The following is a 20,505-nucleotide window of genomic DNA, read 5'->3' as shown; positions in this document are numbered from 1 at the left end:
AATAGCTTTACGATTCTCTGTCTCCTTGAATGTTTCCTTCGATTGCCCATTTCTTTTATATCACCTAAGTCACCGCGTTTCACGCTAGGGAATAGATAAGAGAAAACACATAAGTAGGGAAGGCGAAAATGCGAAAAATGCCCTATAAATTTCGTCGTACAATAGAAGATCATGAAATTGTTGACGACCGACGATCAATCTACCGTAGTTGCGCTCGCAATATTTATTGGGGCGTATAATTCGCTCTTTTTCCATCGCCAGATCATATATATATATATATATATATATATATATATATATATATATATATGTATTTTATTTCTATCTTTTTTAATTTTAATTAATTTTCTCTTTTATCATTTTCAGTGATATATAACCGGCTTGGTAAATCTATTAATTGGATCATTCGACGGAGATTTGGCGCTAATCAAATTACCGGTGTCATGGGTGCAAAGTGTACGCTAACTGGATTTCTCTTCATTCCTTCATGGACTCGCTGCAATTGCGAAGAGGTAGCAGATTGTAATCCGATAGATATATCAGAGTAAGAATAGCCCGCGTCCGTACTGAAAGGAGAAATCGATGGAGAGTAGAATTCCGCTTCCTCAATACTCGGTAAGTACATGAATTTCAAGAGAATTTTATTTTTACTACTAATCGGAAACAAATATTAATTTCTCAACTTAATAATTTTATTTAATAGCAATTCAAGATAATTATTATATATATTTGATATTATTATATATATATTTGATTTCGATATGTCATAAAGTAATAAAAAATAAAAAGAAAACTTTTCTTTTAACATTGTTAATTTATATATTATTAGAATACTATAAACGCGAGTAAGACACGCGAGTAGGGCACGCGGTTAGAGATACGTTCTTTAAATCTCGGATCAATGTATTTATGTAGCGACTTATGTATTATACTCGTGTAATGGGATCTGTAGTTTCTTACTACTGAATGCAAACGCTGAGTATCATACTCCTTGTGTAAATAAGCTATGCTTACCGACGAGATAGCCGACCGGGCGTACGTATCACCAATCATTTGCCTAGGCTAATCAACGTACGCTGCTCTTGTGATGTGGCTTAAATTAGAGGACGGCGAGCTCGTATCGCTATGGTTTCGGGCTGCATTTGAATTGTGTATGAGTAAGCCTGAATTAATGGTTAACCCGACACGTGTAGCTGGCACGTTCATTTTAGTATGACCCGTGATAAACTTTGCGTAATATATACGGGCTACCTCGCGGCACATCTTTCACTTAAATAATCGTTATCACCTACTCGAAAAAAAATCTTATTACAATTAATTATTTGTGTGCGTTAATGCTTCGATACATACTGTCCACAAAAATATATTATTTTTATTTTTACACGTCAAATCTGGGATGATAAAACTTTCTACCTAATTCTTAAAAAATCTTATCGCAGAAGTTATTGAAAAAAAGACATTTATAAAATCAAATACTAGTAAATCCGCAGAAATGTTAATATGATCGAGAATCGCATTATGCTCATGATGCACGTGGTTACCCTTTATTTACGAAACTATCGTACAAGCTCCACAGTATATTTACTCTTCCCTCTAAAGGAAAGAGGATTTCAACTGCGGACAACGTGCTGTTATTCTCGAGAGTTGTCGTAATGTTGTTGTTCGTTCTCTCATCCCTTTCTTATTCGTTGTATTTGGCTGGGGGTATTTTAGCCCGCCGGTAGATGAAATAGCGTGTTAGGAATCTTTTTCAAAAAATGAGGATTTATATTGTGAGGATTTATAGGTGAATGTATACAATAAAGATGTGCGCAATAAAGAATTTCAACTTAAGACAGCAAACCTAGCAGACGAGAGAATAATATCGAGAATAATTTCTTTTTCTGTCATTTATTCGTTGTTAATCGAAACATTTTCACCGAATATCACTCTAGTGCATTACGATAAGAGATACGCGTCTTTATACATACATAAAAAAGTAGATATATGTTTCGCGGGAGGCTTTACGAAACTTTACAATCGTCCGGTATATACGTACAATACGTAAAGTACTCGTAATCTAAAAGGAAGCCCACATCGCTCTCTAAGGACAGATAAACCGTGCCTTTCGACCTTCCCAGGATCTCTACGTTGCCTTTAACTCTGCGTTACCGGTGAGCATACGGTCTCGGATATGAAAGTTTCATAACCGAGGGCGCCATGCACCATGCCTCTGTGTGCAGCGCGTTATACCACTGGTACTCTTTTTCCGCGCGTTCGTTTTAATAAAATATTTTTATTTGTCGTAAAAATAGACGACCTCGGACGCGTCGGGTCGCTAATACCGGTCGCCACGGAAAATCTGAAGTCGAGCGATAAAATACGCTCGCGCATTTGCGTCACGAGAAGTTATTTTCTTTTTTTTTTTTTAAGAATATGTTTCGCCAATTATAAGCAAAAGTTTTTTTTTTAATCTGCTATAAGCAAATATTTATTGCAGTCGATGTCCATGCAATGTCAAATTAATTGGAGCTCACCAATTGATCGTACGATGTCAAGGAGTAAATAATTGATTGCGTACGCTTTCGCAATCGGGTCACGATACACCGGGGAACAACGTGCGAGATTAGGTCGCTTAACTCTCTTTCATGAAAAATTCATTAATGATACAGTCGCGCCGCATTGACGTCACGATATCCCAGACAAGGATGTTAAACGAATGTGCAAACATTTATCCTAAACATATTTATGCATCTCGTATCGCTACGCGTGATCTTATCAGAATGATATCTTCTTTGGTCGGATTAGCGGCAAGTTATATCGTAACACGAAGACAGGTGAAGTTTACCCGCGGGCCGTACTAATAATGGAAAAGCCCATCCGAGTTAGTAAGATCATTAAACTGCCGGTGTGCCCCGTGATACATCCGGGCGAAACTGAAGCCTAACTTAACGTGAACTCGTTCAACTACGTTTAACCTTTCATGACACTTTGACCTCAAATCACGCGTTTACCTGGTAACACAATGCGGCTGAATCGCCGCCTTCTGGCAGCGAAATGCGGAATTATCGGTTCTATTCTCGCTCGCGGTCGACCGTAACGTTGACCTCGTCGTGAGCTTTTACGAAACAGACTGCTCGTCCTTCGCCCCTTTTTTTTTTTTTAATGTTTTTCCTCATCTGTTCTGTATACAACAACCGCGTGCCATTATTTCGTTGCTCGAAAAAGTGCAATTAAAAGTTGTTGCCACGGGTCGCAATGGATCGAGCGTGGAATTTAATCGTAGTTGTGATCCGTGCCAGTAATTACGGTTCATCGACGGAGCAGTCGCTGTCCGTTTTTATCTCGATTTCCGATTCGGATCTCACAATCCGCTTTGTTTCGCGACTTTTAGGTGAGTGTATTCGAAAGAAATCTTGGTGATAGTAATTCATCGACGTGTCGCAATTCTCGCGTATATCGCATATTGTATCCTTTTCTTTCGCTTTTGTTTCTTAAGCTTATGTAAAGTCATCAAGAAACTGACGAAAGTTATTTTCAGTATAGTAATGACATAAAGAATACCGGTGTTTATCTTACACTTTGCAGTATTATTAAAACTTGTTAACGTGGCGCTATTAATAATAACCACGAGAACGCTGACTTGGGTTTTCCAAACAACGAAGACCGGTTTTGTTTTAGTTAGAATACCAGGTACTTGGCCGTGTCGTGTATATAAGATCGTCTTACAAGCTCTGTAGCGTTACATAATGTCGATCCAACGGAAATACTAGCTTATATGTAGGAAATCTTAAGTTTATGTTAGGAATATGCGCATGTATTAGATATAAGAACGTCGTTTGCCTTTTTGTCCGTTTTTACTGAATCGTAGAGTTTAAATCTATTTATATATCGATCAATTATACGAATTTTATTTCCCGCTATTTTCTCGATATTAATCACTATATTCTATACAATGTAAATTTATGCATCATTGCTAATTTAGAAATATTGTGTTGATGTATATTATAAAATTCGTCGTCAGTAAATAAATATTTATGGAAATGGTCAAACAATCAACACCGAATATTGACAACAATTATATGAGCATACGAATTATTCGCAACAGCCTTACTCTCTCTTCCTCTCTCTCTCTCTCTCTCTCTCTCTCTCTCTCTTCCTCTCTCTCTCTCTCTGTCTCTCTGTATGTGTATGTATTCGTTATATCAATGCATATTGCGCGATACAAACGCGATCCAACACGTTTTCTGCAAAGTGCGTTTTTGATAAAAACTGAAACAATAAAAAAATTCAATTAAAATATTAAATTAAATTTTGCGACATGTTTGAGACCTTTTGTCTTTCGTCAGCTTTTTCTTTACATCATATTATTGTCATGTTATCTTTAGTACTGCTAGTTCTCGTTTTTTTTTTTTTAACGATAATTCCCGTTTGTCGTCAAGCAGAGACACGACAGATTTTCCCATGTTTGCGAGATACGAATTCGGAAGCGCGTATCGTACTCGTGCACACACGGGAGTGATATATCGGGTACAGGAGAAAAGGGATAAAGGAGGGAGCAGCGTGCAGTTCCGAATACGCATTGTAGGTAGATAGATAGGTGCAATCGTGTGCAGGTAGGACACGCAATGCAGTTTTGTGGAAATTGGGTCAGCGAGTTTTCGGGTTGAAAAGAGACAGAGAGAATAGAGATATCGTGAAAAAGCGAGAAGCTGAGAAGCGAATGGGTGATACAGAAAGACGAAGAGAGATGGAGAGAGTATGAGAGCGACGAGAAAAATAATCGTGAGAAAAAGAGGGACAAAGAGAGACGAACAGTGGCAGGCTTCTGAAAGACAGAGCGAGCGAGAGAAAAGAGACGCGCGAAGCCTGGATTCCTGGATCAGGGGTTGGATGATTGTCGTTGTCGTGGGTGGGGATGACCGCGAGATACCGTGGATCAGACCGCACGAGAAGGAGAACAGTCGCCGTTGCCGACAGTGGATCGAGGGGAGAAGATAGATGGAGGAAGGAAGAGAGAGAGAAGGAAGAGGCGGCAAAGGGGGGTTAAATGTATGTAAATTAAACGTCCCTCGACTTTATCTAGCGCGAGAGTTTAAAGGCGCGCGCGAGAAGAGGCAACTCGCTCGCCTCCACAACGGAATACTGTCGAATAAGGCAACTCGCTCGCGAATAAAGGAAAGAGGCTGCATACGCTATCCCCGTATTCAACTCTTGTTTCCCAAGAACCGCGACTATAAATCCAGGAGAAGTCTTCGTTCTCGATGCTCTTTGTATATGAAATTAGGTGGTTCGCTACATCGTCTTCCGCCAACCACTGGTAGCCTGATTATGCTCGACCGAAGTTAAGTAGCTTCAAGGGAGAACGAGTTTCGCGAAATAACGCGCTCGATTACTCTGTTCGCCTTTGCGTTATTATTATTATTATTTTATACCGAAATTGATCACTATTTCGTTTTGCCTATAAGATATAATAATATCTCAAACTAAAAATGTGAGGATAATTACTGCATAGCTATCTTTCGTATCAAAAGGGTGAAACCTTGCGCTAGTTTGCAGTCGATGCCCTTTATTTATCTAATCACCCGCCAATCTGGAAGAAACGCGATCGATGATTACGATACAGCGTTTATCGGATCGGCCTGCACAACGTTGTTGCAAAGCACAATGTTCTCTAGTTCGAGCTCGCCGTCTCATTAGCGACGACGGAAGGACGGTCGTCGCGTTCTGTAATTAACGTTACGAAGTGCCGAATGACGAGCACAGGAATCGATTCGACGCGGATAGTGTGTCAGCCGGTCTTCCTTTGACTCGCGGAACTAAACCGGAAGCGAACGGTCGCCGCCATCGGCTTCCGGCGCAAAACCGCACAACGAGCATGTCATTTCGTCTTGCACAATGTGAGAACGGCGACGGGGATGGCGTTTCCATGTTTATCGCGATAGTATTGTAATGGCTCGATGAATGAGTTCGCCCGCGCCGACGAGCATGACAACGATTTCGTGCGAGGCGGACAAACTTTCAAAGCACTGAAATTGCGACTTATTGTGCGAACGCGGAAAATTGCGGATTTTATCTCTTCGGCTGTACGCGAATTGTTTTGTGCTGGTAATGAAACGCGCGCATAAATGCAGAATTCTGTTGCCAAGAATACATTTTTCTGGATTGCTTCTCTAAAATTCTACTAGGCGTTAATTACGGGAAACGCGAGGAAATAATGTTGCTGTAATAAAGCTGGAGTTTTACAATTACATTTTTAATATACATAAGAATATAGGCGATCATTACTACAGTTATACATACATCGCATTATGTTATATAAATATATTTATGCGAAAAATATACGCAGAGCTCATGCATATCAACGCGTTGCATGTTCTGACAAAGTTTGGGGAGACTGCACATTTTACTGTCCTCGTAGGACCATCTTGTCCCAGGCAGTACTGTCGACTCGGCTCTCCAACCAAACCCCTCGCGCATCCCCCTCGGTCGAACTTTGCGAAAGCCGAGGAGTCACGGAGTTGCGAACGTACCGGTCGCGCATTACGAGCTCGCAGCCGCTTCGTTCCGCGAGGTTTCCCTCAATAATGGAGCGGGCCAAATGGTCTAATTTACCCGGCGTCTAGTCGAGCAGCCTGAATATGCATATGCGGCCAGCGATGACGATGAAGGCGACGACGAGCACGTCGCGTCGCGTCGCTCGACGACGGATAGGCGTGTTCACTATACTGCGTGTTATGCATACTGCACGCCACCCACGCAAACGGACGCGTGCTGACAGGTATGCGTGCCACGTGTCCGTCTCCCGCGTACTTCACCATATATTTCGCGGTACGTCTCTTCATACCTTATTAGGCGTCGCTCAGGCTCGGTCGTTCGGTTGCACTCTCCAAATTGGGTCACTTGAGATGTACGATGCAATTCATCGACACACAGTATACTGTGTGTATATGTAGTATGATATGTGTATATATATACACGCCTATATATATATATATATATATATATATATATATATATATATGCCTTAGACTTTAAAATAATAAGCAAAGCTGTCCCTTTTTGTTACTTTTGTTGTAAATTTTTGATTTTGTAATTTATATGCATTTTTTGATATTTTTCCTTGATATTTTAAAATAAAATTCTCTTCCATTATTCTCAGCGACGAGAAAGTTTATGCAGCGAATTACGATCGAATACGATGGTACTAATAAACTAGGTATTAATAATAGAGATACACTTGGATACACAGGAAGTTCTGCAAACGGTGATGAGTAGAAGGCAATTATTATATAAATGTTATCTTTCAAACGCGGGATATAGTGCGAAACATGTTAGCGATAGGATCCTTTCGAACATGAAACGGGAGTCAATATTAATTGACGTAGAATTAACTGTCTTCACTCGCCGCTGTATCCGCGAGCGGCCACTTTTCGAATAGGATCACTCGGCGAACATAATGCAATTTTTATCGCAAGACTCGCGTGCCGTGCGCAGGCGGTTTAACGACGAAACGAAGCGGTAAATGTCCTTTTTTCGTCTACGTCGGAAAATGTTCCGCGATGAGGAAAAAAAATTCCCCTGCAAAAATAGGCATTAGCCAAGGTACGTTAATTTCTGCATTGAAAGGGGTAGCAATGCGCCCTTTCCGTCGAGAGAGACATCGGCTTTCAGACCGTTTTCTGTCGTTAAGTACTTTATATCTCGCTGTGATGAAAAACTCGTTTGCGCAACGCGGTTTCATGCGAAGCAAGCCAACGCTCATTATGCGCAAGCAATTTGACGCAGATATAAATAAAACATTAAACGCAGCCTTTCTTGCTGCAGGGAAGGAGATTTTCATACGAGCCATGACCGCATACACAATACGGGTGGAGTTATTAATTTAATCCCTTGCTCCGCGATATGCGTTGCGTTACGTTACACAGTATTACTTGCATTCAAATTATAATTCATGTTAAAACAACGTCTCGTGATATCAATTTAGTTCGTATACAGGACGCGCGCCACGGATAAAAATCTTACAATTAGTAAATAATCGAGAATTTCCCTTATCGATAAGCTCGGATGAGATTTCCGATACTCTTGAGATCGATAATTCGTTCATGCAGCGGAAAATTTAATTTGCGTATAATTGAATATCACGGCGTTCGTCTCCATCTCTGCAGCTTCGTCGTACGGAAATCCGCGTCGAGACGCTACCGATGGATCTTCGATCGAGGACTCAACTCGAGATATAAAGAGGAAACGCCCGGTTAAATGGGATTTAAGAGTCTTGAAGAAAAAGTAACGAACGCGTTGCCCTATGCTTGAACCTATCAAACTTTATTATCAACCGGCAATACGTGTTATCGGAGATTCGTTTATCCGGGCTTGAGCGTAGGAGTCGATTAAATTCGCGGAGGTGCCCTTGGAAAATTTCCTAATTAGCCTTCATTATACCGCGGGGTGTGGGAGATCTCTTAGATTGACTTCCCGTTAACGTAATCGTTATATAAATATAAGATTTTGAAGAGCGAAAGCAGGAGATGGAGGAATCAGGATATCATCGTCATCCCTTTCTCGTCTTCGTCTTGGGACCCGATGAAAGGAAAGAGGAAAGGGTGGGAAAAACGGAGGTGGAAGTATATAAAATAAATAGCCGTCGCGAGCGATCGATGCTCGGATATTAGGAAATTCTTCGATCCGGTTTATACTGGCGGCGTCTCCAGCCGGAAGCTATTAAAGGAGTCTCGATCACAGCTGGCCTTGGCGAACGATATCTGATTGGCTTATCGCGATGACGATAATTTGGTCTCGCTCACATCATCGCACTGATTGCATTGTGCATTCTTTGGTATATCAGGTACGCCGCATACGAAGGAAGGAAAAACGATCGGTGTCGAGAAGAAGCGAGGGGATGGAATAAACGACGATCGATGAGTTGTATTAAGAGTAGATGTTTTTTTTTCTCCTATATAGAACTTTTTCTAATTTTGTGGAATATCGCCCGACCCGATTATATCGGCAGTTGTTATTTATAGCGTTACGGAGCAAAGGAGCGAGATATATCAATGACTTCTCGTCTCAAACAATGTAATGTATTACATGGCTCGACATCTGATATTAATCTTTCTATTGGAAATTGATAACTTTCATTTGCGATCTTAGCGCGGTATTTCTGAAACTTGATGTCGATTTTGTCGAGAAAAGACTGCGTGGGATTCAAGATAAGTTTTGCGATCATCGATTATCATGTTTGTGTGCGTAAATTATAAATAATTAATTTAATCTCTACAAAATTATATATTGCATTTCTCTTTTCACTTCTTTAATGACAAATATTGTAACAATATGAATAACGTACTTATATCTCGAAAAGCATTACAATTTCTTGCGGACTTCGACAAAGATTGAATGGACAGTTTAATAAACTTTTAATTTCTGCTCGTTCAAAAACACGTGTAGTTATAAAGTGACAGCTGAGTTAGGCGGAACTGTTACGATAGTACGGATGTGTATCGACTGACGTGAATTTACATGTCTAGAGCATCGACTGCAGCAGCCGACGCCACTATAGAATTTTAGTCCCGAGGGGTAGAGAGCTCTAAACAAGTTTCTAACATACATACATACATAAATGCGCCAGCCCTGCCCGTTGATCGGTTATTCAATCAAGAGCTCACTCTGTTTACGAATATACATATAAAATTTGAAACATCAAAATTCGCGTTTAGGAAGTCCGGTGCAGCTGACACTTGAATTAATTGACGTAATTAGGGACAAAAAATACTTGCTCTTGTTATTTTAAATACGAAATTTATTCGGATTTTAATTTTTATATCGATTTTTACGAATGCTCTTAATATATAAACATGATATTTTTAATTTTGCTATTATACAAGATATTATGGAAAATTTGATAATTGTGTGTGTGGGAAAGATAGTAGAAATAATTAATTTAATAAATTTTTCTTTTATGTTAAATAAATAAAATTATATTAAAAATTTTTTTTTTGTGATACTTATAAAATATAAAATGCAAAAGACATACTCAAGTATACTTGGTCTTAACTCCGACATTTTTAATGTATATATTCCAAAAGAATATAAATTTTCTATAATATTTCCTAAAAGGACGTTAATCTCCAAGTTGCCCAAGCGGATTAGCCGATGTAAATAACTGAAACCACACGTTCAAGATAACTGTGATCCTCTTATCGCAGGCAATTTTCATAATTCTTTTATTATCTCCTGCAAATGTTACAGCCCATCGTGGCAACCTACCATCGCAAATCACAACGTCACACGTGCGATAAGACGGCATAAAGGGCGATAATCGTTACCGTCCAGAGATCCAATGGAAACGCGATCGCCCTTTCGCTGATATTCGCAGCACGTCGACTCTTACAACACTTTTTCTGCCGTTTACAAGACTTCTGTCGGTTAGCTCCAAAGTTTCTTTAGCCTTTAAGATGGCACGGTCGATGAAATTGCGGCGGTCTCGGTATCGGTAATCACGCGCCTTTCGCATGGAGCATGTGGCTTGTATTAGCTTGCGACCGGGACCGTTTAACCGGTAATCCGGCACGGAAGCAAATAAGTTAAAGTTCGTAAACTTGTCCTCGTCGTGTAAACTTAAAGTACTTGGCCGAAATGTTTAAGGGAGACACGCGCGTCCGCGAACTGCCGCCGACGACGACGATGGGAAAGTTTCCGCCATCCTCGTATTTAGCTTTAGGCGTTTTCGACGATGTACCTCGTTCACTTTCCTACATAAATAGGTAATCCTTGCCTTGGCTAAATTATCGTCAGTCAGGCCAAATCGTTTAAACACTCGCGTTTGCGATTTCAGCTCGTAGTCGCGCGGATTTGGGGCTTACGCGGATTAGGCGTTTGTTTTATTATTTTCGCGAACCAAGTTCGATAATGTTCAACTGTAAAGTGTCGTTGCTAATAATTCTGCCGCACTCTCTCTCTCTTTCTGTCTCTCTTTTTCTCTACTTTCTCGTCTTAAAATATATAAATTCCATTTCGAAAAGTACATTTAATAAGAACTTGAAACAGATTTAATGCATTTTCTCTTTCTCGGATAAAATAAAGATTGTATTACTTATTATTTTTATACTTTGCTGTGCTATTTCTCTAATCTCTCTAGAGAGAGAATCAAATATAATAAAAAAGTATGCGTTATAAGATAAGTGTGTATGTTCAATCACCAGCTTCAAAACTACACATTGCAGTTAATGTCTAATATTTCATAGTTATAATATCGATATTGTCTCATTAAATATTTCGACGAAGATGTTAGCTGGATGACCTCAAAATAGTATTCTGTTCGTTTTCCGATTATTGCCACGAGAGAATCGAATTTGTTGTTGTAGCAAATAAATATTCATGTGACCTACAAGAGTTCGATACGAACTAATTTATGCATCGTAAATGTCAATGAGAAGAAAAAGCGGGAGGCTAATTCTTCGATCGGTTTTCTAAATAATTTTTGGATATAAAATCCATTTACGTTAAAATACAGAAAGATATAACGATAGTTAAACAACAGATTATACTTATACTTTTTTCATAGAATGCATGTAGCACTAAATGAGAGATATATTAGATATAGTTATTTATATATATTTCGGTGTATCTTCCTATCAATTTTTATTTCGTCGGCTACTTAGTACAAACGCATAAATTTCACATTTCCTACAAATGTGATAATGATATTAAAAAAAAAAAAAATGCCATTCTATTCTCAAAAATTGATTGAAATTCCTTAAAAACATTCGATTATTCGATTATTTCCGCGGTTGAATATGCTGGAGCTATATCGGATGTTATTCTTTTACAACGAGGCGTTTCATAATTTAAATTGCTCTCGACAGTTATACGTTCTCTCGACGAGAACGATTTTTGCCAAACCTGCCTTTTTGGTATCGATAATTTTCGCTAACAATTGCAGTTTACAAATTGAAATCTAAATTGTGCATATTTTTTTATTTTGATTTTAAAATCCCGAAATCTCTTTATTTCCGACAATAGAGATAATTGACGTAAAATAGATTTTCTCATGTAACATTAAAAATTAAAATCGCTAGAGATTATATTGGCAACTGGCTTTGAATTTTCGCTCGACGCTTTCGCTTTTCTGAGCTTTAATCTGCGAAATGTGATAAATATAAAAATGAGCAGTTGCTTCGGTGTAATGCGCTCGGCAGAAATCTTCTTATACGTGACCGTTTGCCAGTGTTCGAGAAATCTAATTTCTTGCTAGCGGAAACCTCGAGAAACAATGCGTCCTCGTTCTACCGTTTCGATCCTGAAGTTCCTTCTTAATCTTTTAGTTTTCAGCCGTAAAGTGTCCAGTTGTAACAAGTTATGGTCTCCTAAAAGCAAAAGGACTATGCGAGCAGCATAAAACAAGAGCAGCATGTGCCGAGAACATCCCTTAATCTTGTGACTTTCGTATTGATTGCAATTTCGCGGAATGATACTTCCTAATTCTTGCCGGCTCGAGACAAAGCGTGATGTAAAGATGCCAAAAGATATTGATTTGATATTGATTGAGTAAGAATGCGCCTCGCTATAATTTTCTTATAATTTCCTTATATCTCCGAAATAACTGTCGTTATTATTATTAAAAATCGATGAAGCTTCCGTTTTTGATACTCAAAGCGTCGTAGAATTCAGGACGCGCGATGTGTCTCGGAGTAAATTTTCAGTCCCATTACCATCAACCACGAGGATCAGCCAAGGGGATACAACGTTGCAGTGCAAACTCGATTCCCGATGTCATAGCGCAGGATCTAGTAGAAACTCAAACATGTTGCATTTTGCGACTCGGCAAATGCAACTCAACTATCCGGTCTCCAAGATCTCTACTCCGGTCGGTATCGTGGGACGTGAAATCCGATTCCTTGCAGCCGCGACAGCGTGGCGCATGTAAGAGAGGCTCTCGGTGGCAAGAGCGAGAGACTCGCTTAGCTTCGAAGAAGCCTGGGCGAAGGAGAGGTGAAGCAAGTTGTAAGCGAGGTAAAGAGGAGAGCCCTGGCAAGGTTGGTTCCTCCTTCTTACCTTGCTTCTCTCGCCGCTCACCCGTCCGACATTGGACGCGGATACCGCATGTACTCGCGGTATCCGAGTACCTACTCGAGCCTCAACTCTCCCGGTCCTTTAGCCTTGGACGGAAAGCATTGACCTCGGCGTTCCACTCCGAGGGCACAACCGGTCATGTGGGGGGAAGGAGTACGGTCTACTACAAAATACATACTCGCGTTTACCTCTCTCTTCCTCTCTTTCTTTCTTGTTTCATGCCGAGACAGGTAACTCTCTCTCTCTCCTTTTCTGTTCTCTTCCATTTATTTTTCTTTTTCTCTCCGTCTGTCTCATGATTCCTCTCGAATATATAGGTGCACGCATGAATTGTATACGTAGTGCGCGCGATGTAAACATTTATGGTCACCTTAGAGTTTTGCGTAATCTTGAAAAACACCGTTGCATTTCTTTTATTACATACTTTATTTTTCTGTCTACATCTGTAGATATTCTAATACGCGCCGCAGCAGATAATGCGAGCATAATATATTGATGTATGAATAAAAATTTAAAAAAGGTTAATATTTAGAAAATACTGCCAATTGGAATGTATTAAATTTAAACAGAATAATTTTTAAGTTTAATTATTAATGAGATATTTTTTGTTTAATGCAACTGTCATTCAATTTTATTAAAATTGAAGTAAACACGCGGCTTATTTTGCTCCAATTAACACTGATTCGTTCCACTGCTTCTTTGACAACTTGTCTCCGTCATGGAGCAATCGAAGAGCGAATCGCTCTCCTGGAACGTGCACAATCTGACTACTACCGGGAGAAAAGAGGTTGAAATACCGATATTATTCATAATGCAAGCAGTAACAGTGCAGTATGAAGTACCTTCGAAGCGTGCAATTCTATGATAATTTTAAAAGCCAATTGAAGCCCAACTAATTCATACAAAAAAATTAAAAACTTCAATTATTCAAAATAATGAATATTATTTTACAGTCTGCATTATGAAATTTTTACGCAGTTTTTATTTTTATGCATGCTGCATGTCTAATTGGCCCAAATTCATATTTTAGTTCCTTCTTTACATTGGTTATTATATCAATCATTAATTCAAGCATGCAATATTACAATCAGTTATCGGAAATTTTCATATAAAGTTAAAAAATTTTATTCATAAATATTGCCTGAAAAAAAAATTTAAGTACATATACGTACGAAACATACAAAAATCAAAATACGTAGCATATAATTTGCAATGCAATTGATAATTTTCAGAATAGTAATTTAATAAATTCGTTATTTTATTTAGTATAAATCCGACGAATGAGTACGTGGAGCATCGGACCCGAGCGCCGTCAGTGGTGCGGTGAAAAAGCAATATTGATCTTATGCTAATTTTGCTACTGAGTTATGAAGGGTTCGTGCCGAATAGGATAATTTATTCTCCTGTTAATGCCAACTCGTACACACTTCTGCATCCATCGAGCGTGCGAGAGAGAAAGAGAGGGAAAGGGTGAGAAAGAGAAAGAAAGAGTGTCCGTGCTCCTAGAAAAATCAGATTTATACCGTAAACTGACTGGAATTTCGTCGCGGATTCACGTACGTCACGGTGATGTAAGCCCACGATGGCATTGCGCTCCGGCGAAACAGAGACTTTTCGCGTTGACGTGTCCTGTCGCAAAGGACATTCGCTCATTTCCTAGGGCGCAGCCCCATATCGGAACTTTTGAACTCATACATTTATAATAGCAACTCCATTTTCGTTTTCGTCCTTCGCGAACGCGCCATTTGTTACGCCGTCATGACGTACGAGCGAATGCACCTTCGTTCGATATTTACATTCCGAACCCGTTGTCAAAACTTGGTGAGAGAACACATATGATTTGACTTACGATAATTTTGGATCTAAAAGCCTTTCTCTGACCTAGTTTCAAAAATCCATAGTTTATTCAATTATTGCAATAACTCTAATCTTTCTTATTTTTTTATTATTTTACTTTTAGTTTTGCATAAATTGTAAATATATAATATATTATTAATAAAAGCTCTCTTTATGAAGCTCCCACAGATACTTCTGAATTCAAATAACACGTAATTATAATTATTATCGAAATTCGCTCGATCATCGGGCTATCAGCGATAAAATGCTGCGGGCAATTTTGCTGATTAGTTTCCTAGATTCTCGTCAGTTCATGAATGTGTAACGGTGTCCATCGCAGAGACAAAAAGAAACATTAGCAAAGGTCACTTCGCTGAGATGCCACTTCGGTGAGATGCCGTCACAATGGGCGCCTTACCAATCCCATCGATCATTCGCCTGTCTTCGCTGTCTACTGTATTGCCTCTATTGAAGAGAGTCGATCCACGCAGGATCTGAGACACAATTCGAAGTTCCACTCGATCGGGCATATATGCATAGTCGTCGAACAGCATTCGAGCGATTGCTAATTTGTATTTATGAGCATCTAATTTTGCCCGATCCGACACCTTGCCTAGTTCGAGTCGCATTATCGAACTGTCAAACTAGACGAGAAAAAAGCAAAGATTGTCGCGGTTTTTTTTTGCGATAATATTGCTATTGTCGAGTCTCTGTTCGCACACATTTGTAACACAACAATAAAACGTCGTTACATCGATGCTCTGTGTGTAAATAGATGAGAAACCGCGACACGAGTTCCGGCGTTAGTGATTCTCAGGAATGCGGCAAATTTGTAAAATTATTGGATAGCTACAGAAGCGCTTTGTTGGCGTACTAACGACGCTAGAATGTTTCATCACAGGTATTCGACATACAGTGCACATGGCATTCTGACAACGCGAGTGGAAGTGTCTGCAAAACATACCAATCGCATTCTCTTGCGAACCAGCGATTATAGATAAATTATTATTATTTACATATTTTAATCAATTCGAGTGATATTCAATCTGATCTTATCGCTTTCGAGAGAAATTCGCTCGTTACTTGAACTTTACATACAATAAATATATTTTATATTAATTAAAGAAATTTAAGATTTAATCACTTTTATAATATTATCCTGAAAATGATCCGCGTGCTTCCTCTCTGGAGCGGACAGGAAATCAAATGGCGATGACGGAGAAACTAATTATGCGTTTCACGGTGGCTTTACTTGGTAGGAAATGCCAGCACAATGTTCAAGGCAGCCGTCGTTTGCGTGGTCCTGATTAGAGCATTCGGTACGTACACTTGCGAATTTGTCAGGGTTACGGGGATTTGTAGTACAAATACACGACATGTGCGGGAGGACCGGTCGGGCCATACAATGACCGCTGTAACAGCACGTATGTGGCTGCGTCCAAAGGATGGCGAGCGCGCGTGTAATACGACGCTGCGCAGCCCTCGTTACAACTGCACAACTGCCAAACTGCATTACCGCAGCAGGGGAATCTCGGGCTAACTTTGACCGGTCAGGACTATTTCCCGCGAGGCTTTCTCCACGATTCTGTCATTCCGTTGGACACAAGCGCATTCCGTGTTCCCGGTTCTCAAGAGCGTTAGTCGTGATATAGTGTCTTTGACAGGAATCGATCTTGATTTCAGCATGACGCTATTTCGCATTGGATTACGTGCCCGAAAAATGCTCGTATAGATCATCGTCATCTCGTATGAACTATTGATCGTATTCGCCAACATCGACGCAAGATGTTAGACGCGACGTATAGATTGTTATTTTAACACTCGCACGTATTTCCGTAGAAACTGTTGGCGAGGAACTTTCGATATTTCGATACTGGTTAAGGAAGATTAATGAAGCCCGGTCCGCGCTTATTTATTCGCTCCCAGCCGAGGGGTGCGATACGCGTGTCAGATAATTGAACATCTCGAAGATTGAGTGGATTAATCGATCCGCGCTATAAGAAATTTACGTTGGAAATTAAGCAGTTACCGCGGGCGTTTTCTCAATCTCTTTACTCGAAGACGTTGCTGTCGCAGGTGCGCTCGGACAACGCAAACGAGATCTGGCTACAGGAGATACCCCACCTCGTTATTCTATCCGAGATCCCCCGCGGCGATACTTCCGGTTGAGCTGCGTAACTTTCTTTCGCGAAGCATTTTTAAAGAGAGATTCACTTGTACTGTGTGCAACATCACCGGCTTCCTATTACACGGAGCTGTTTTGAGATTGTTACGGTAGACGCCGGGGTTTGAGTACTGCTTGTTTGCTTATTTTCTGCAAGGTAAACGACGCTATCCATGATACTAAGTACATGGTACTAAGTACATGAAGCCTCTCAATATTCCTATATAAGGTAATCGGGCAGGAGGAGAGAATACATCCTTGTATAATACGAGAACATTTAATGCATCTGGGAAATGCATCGTTTCTATTCTTGCTTGTTACGGTGAAATAAAATGCGGATTAGACCGAGTAGACTGCTTCCGCGGGGATGATCGTGATATAAATTATGTAAATTTGGACTGGATATTTACGTACTCTTTCTGGCACGTCTTTAATGCGCCTTTTTCGAAGTTTCAGACCGTGTAAAACGTTAAACGTTCCTCTTAAATCTGCGATGACGAAAAAAAAAGGAGTGGAAGGAAGCGCGGAAGATAGAGAGGAGACGGTACCTAAAATTTCCATTAACGCTCGACTGCACGACGACTGTAAATTATGACTGTAATGTGTAAGAGGCGGTAACAAATGGTAAAATTATCCGGAAAATTAAGTTTTATAAAAGAGCCGGCTCTCTTCGTGCTCTCACGCGCTCGTTCTTCGAAACGAGTTCTTGAATCGCGCCTGGATCTCGTAAACATGACCTGAAACTATCACAACCACCGTGCACATCCCTCGAGAATTCAACTAGTGTGAAATATTCCCCACTTCATTTAGGCCCATTATCTATTTATACGCGCTCTCAACTTTGCCTATCACTTCGAACTTGCTTCTATCTATATAGATTAACAAAGACGAAGCGCTTTCATTGAAATTTAATACAGTTGTGTAACAACTAATTCGCTTAGGATACACAAATATATACATATATATATATATAAAATATAATATAATATATTAACGAATATTTGTAAAAATATCGGCCATGTAATTAAAACTGCATTAGATAAGCCACATCACATAAATCCATGCTATCGTGCCTTCGTTCAGTTATGCATGTGTAACACCGTTAAATCTATTTCGTCGCCTATCTTCTCTGCACCGTAAACTCAGTCCGTAACCATTAGATTACAGAGGGATCCATGAAATTTGCAGTTTGACTTTGACATCGTCGTGCGTAACGGTATCTAAACTCAAGCGTCTAGGATAAACCCTCGTTTATCCTAATATATCGTTAACGCTTACAAACGTGTGAAGATCTCCGGCTTTCTTGCATATATTGTGTTTGTATTGTACAAATTGTTTTTTAATAATGTTTAGATTCCTACATACAATATCGCGAATGAAAAATATTTCAGATATAAGACAAGCGGAGAAAGATACTTTTGATTGCATTTGTAATCGAGTCACACATACAATACACGTTTCTAGAAACGTTATAATATCTGAAAAGTCATCAATATTAATAATTATTTGGCCTTTTAGCTGAGGCTCTTGTGATATAATTTATGATGAGCATTAATGTATTTTCATCTTTAATTCAAAGAAGTATCAAAAAATTTTGTAACATTCATTAATTTCTATAAAAATTTCTTAAAATATATTTAAGGCTATTGCTGAAATAATTTTATTCTGAATGTTTATAATTCTCTATAAATAATAATTAAACGCTATTATATTAATGTTGTTTTTTAATTAAATTACATATAAATCTATTACGATAAATTAATGAGGATTGTGCTTTAAAACCAATTCCAATTCTAAATTATAAATTTCAATGCTTTCAAAATTATGTCTTGTCAAGGATTAACTCTACAATCATGTATAGTTGATATGAATGCCGTTAAAGAGACGGGATTGCGTCTGTATCCTGCGGTAAATTTAATTATCAGATTCACCTACAAGAGATATTGCGCAGTCCGTAGTCCGGCGGATTTGCCCCTAAATCAAATCCCCTTTTGACGCTATCGGCAAAATGCTTCGTTAATTAATACATATTCTCTCGGGCCTTTCATTGGCTCCGTTCAATTTTACTCTGAATGATTCGCGAACGCGTGAACGAAAGCCGGCCGACGAACCGCGGCATAGCTTGAACTATACATCCCGGTGCTTCGAAGCAGAAAAGCTTGGGCTATGGAATCGTTAATCCGACGATAGACACACCCGGGTCGCCCGGACTTTTGGTTGTTTGCGTAATAACAATAAACTCGCCAACATTGCGCATCTGGCTACGAAGATACGTGAGTTCGCGCACGTCGTTATTTGCGCGAACTCATGGTGCAATAATTTTTTTCTTTTTTTTGGATCGGAGAAATCGATTGCATTGTATAAAACTTGGCGATTTTAATGGCGAATGAGCACGATCGGGTCGATAGCTTATCTCGCTAAAATGCAGAACGCGATAGGATCGAAAGTCTGGTTCGCGAAACGCCGTTTGCAGTCATGTTTCACAATTTCAATTCCTATTTCGCAAAAACGGTATTTAAAAAGCAGATTAATTGTTGATAGATTCACAGATCTGATTCTTCATTTTGCTGCCAGAATCATCTGGAATATATTTGCTCGTTGATTTAGACGAGACGGAAACGCGCTCAGTAAATTAATTTAATAGACTTAAACGATTGATTGATTGCGTCGGAATCAAGCGCTATATCAATGAGAGATTCTCGTGGCATCAGATGCAAGTAAGAGCATATAAGTGCGTTTGGCAGCAGCCTCGCGTCTCAGCATTGGATGAGTGAATAATTTGGACCGTGTGTCTAGCAATCATGGCAACTATTCGCAGGATTCCTAATCTAGTTTCCAGTTCGTCTTCGATCGAAGTCACGAGCCGACCCGCAATCGAAGGACGGGGCGCATAGGATATAAGCGGTGAGTTGCAATTGTAGCAAACTTCGAAATGCCATCTGTCCCACAAAGCGTCGCACCGCACACCCACCATTGCGACACTCGCGAATTCCGCGTCGCAGTTGAATGATTATCGAGCCCGGGGGATGAAAATGGGATCATTTTTCTGCACACGCGCGTATAATCTCGGTTTACCAAAATTATTTCCAGCTTCAATCCTGGCTTAACATCGGGATTTTGCCGATGAGAGACGCGACTTCTAATTATACATTCGCTAAACAGATTGAATAAGCGCGGCTTCTCTTTAGCAACAGAGATAATATAATTATCGAATTACTAAATTTTTTTTCATCGCACGAATTATCATGCGAAATATTTGAGGAACTACAGGAGATTGATCTTGAAAAGTTTCAATGATCTATTTACAGCTTCTTTCGCGAGATTAATTCAAAAACGACACACGATCGGAATGTAATATTCTCATTTGAATCAAATCAAAAAACGGTGTCTACAAAATCAAAGAATAAATATTGATACGTAGCAGCGGATGTTCTTAGCGGGCTCTTAGACAGATG

This window comes from Cataglyphis hispanica, chromosome 7 (assembly GCF_021464435.1).
Source record: "Cataglyphis hispanica isolate Lineage 1 chromosome 7, ULB_Chis1_1.0, whole genome shotgun sequence".
In the NCBI taxonomy this organism is placed as follows: Eukaryota; Metazoa; Arthropoda; class Insecta; order Hymenoptera; family Formicidae; genus Cataglyphis; species Cataglyphis hispanica.
The sequence above is the reverse complement of the archived record's forward strand: the minus strand, read 5'-3'. Positions refer to the sequence as shown.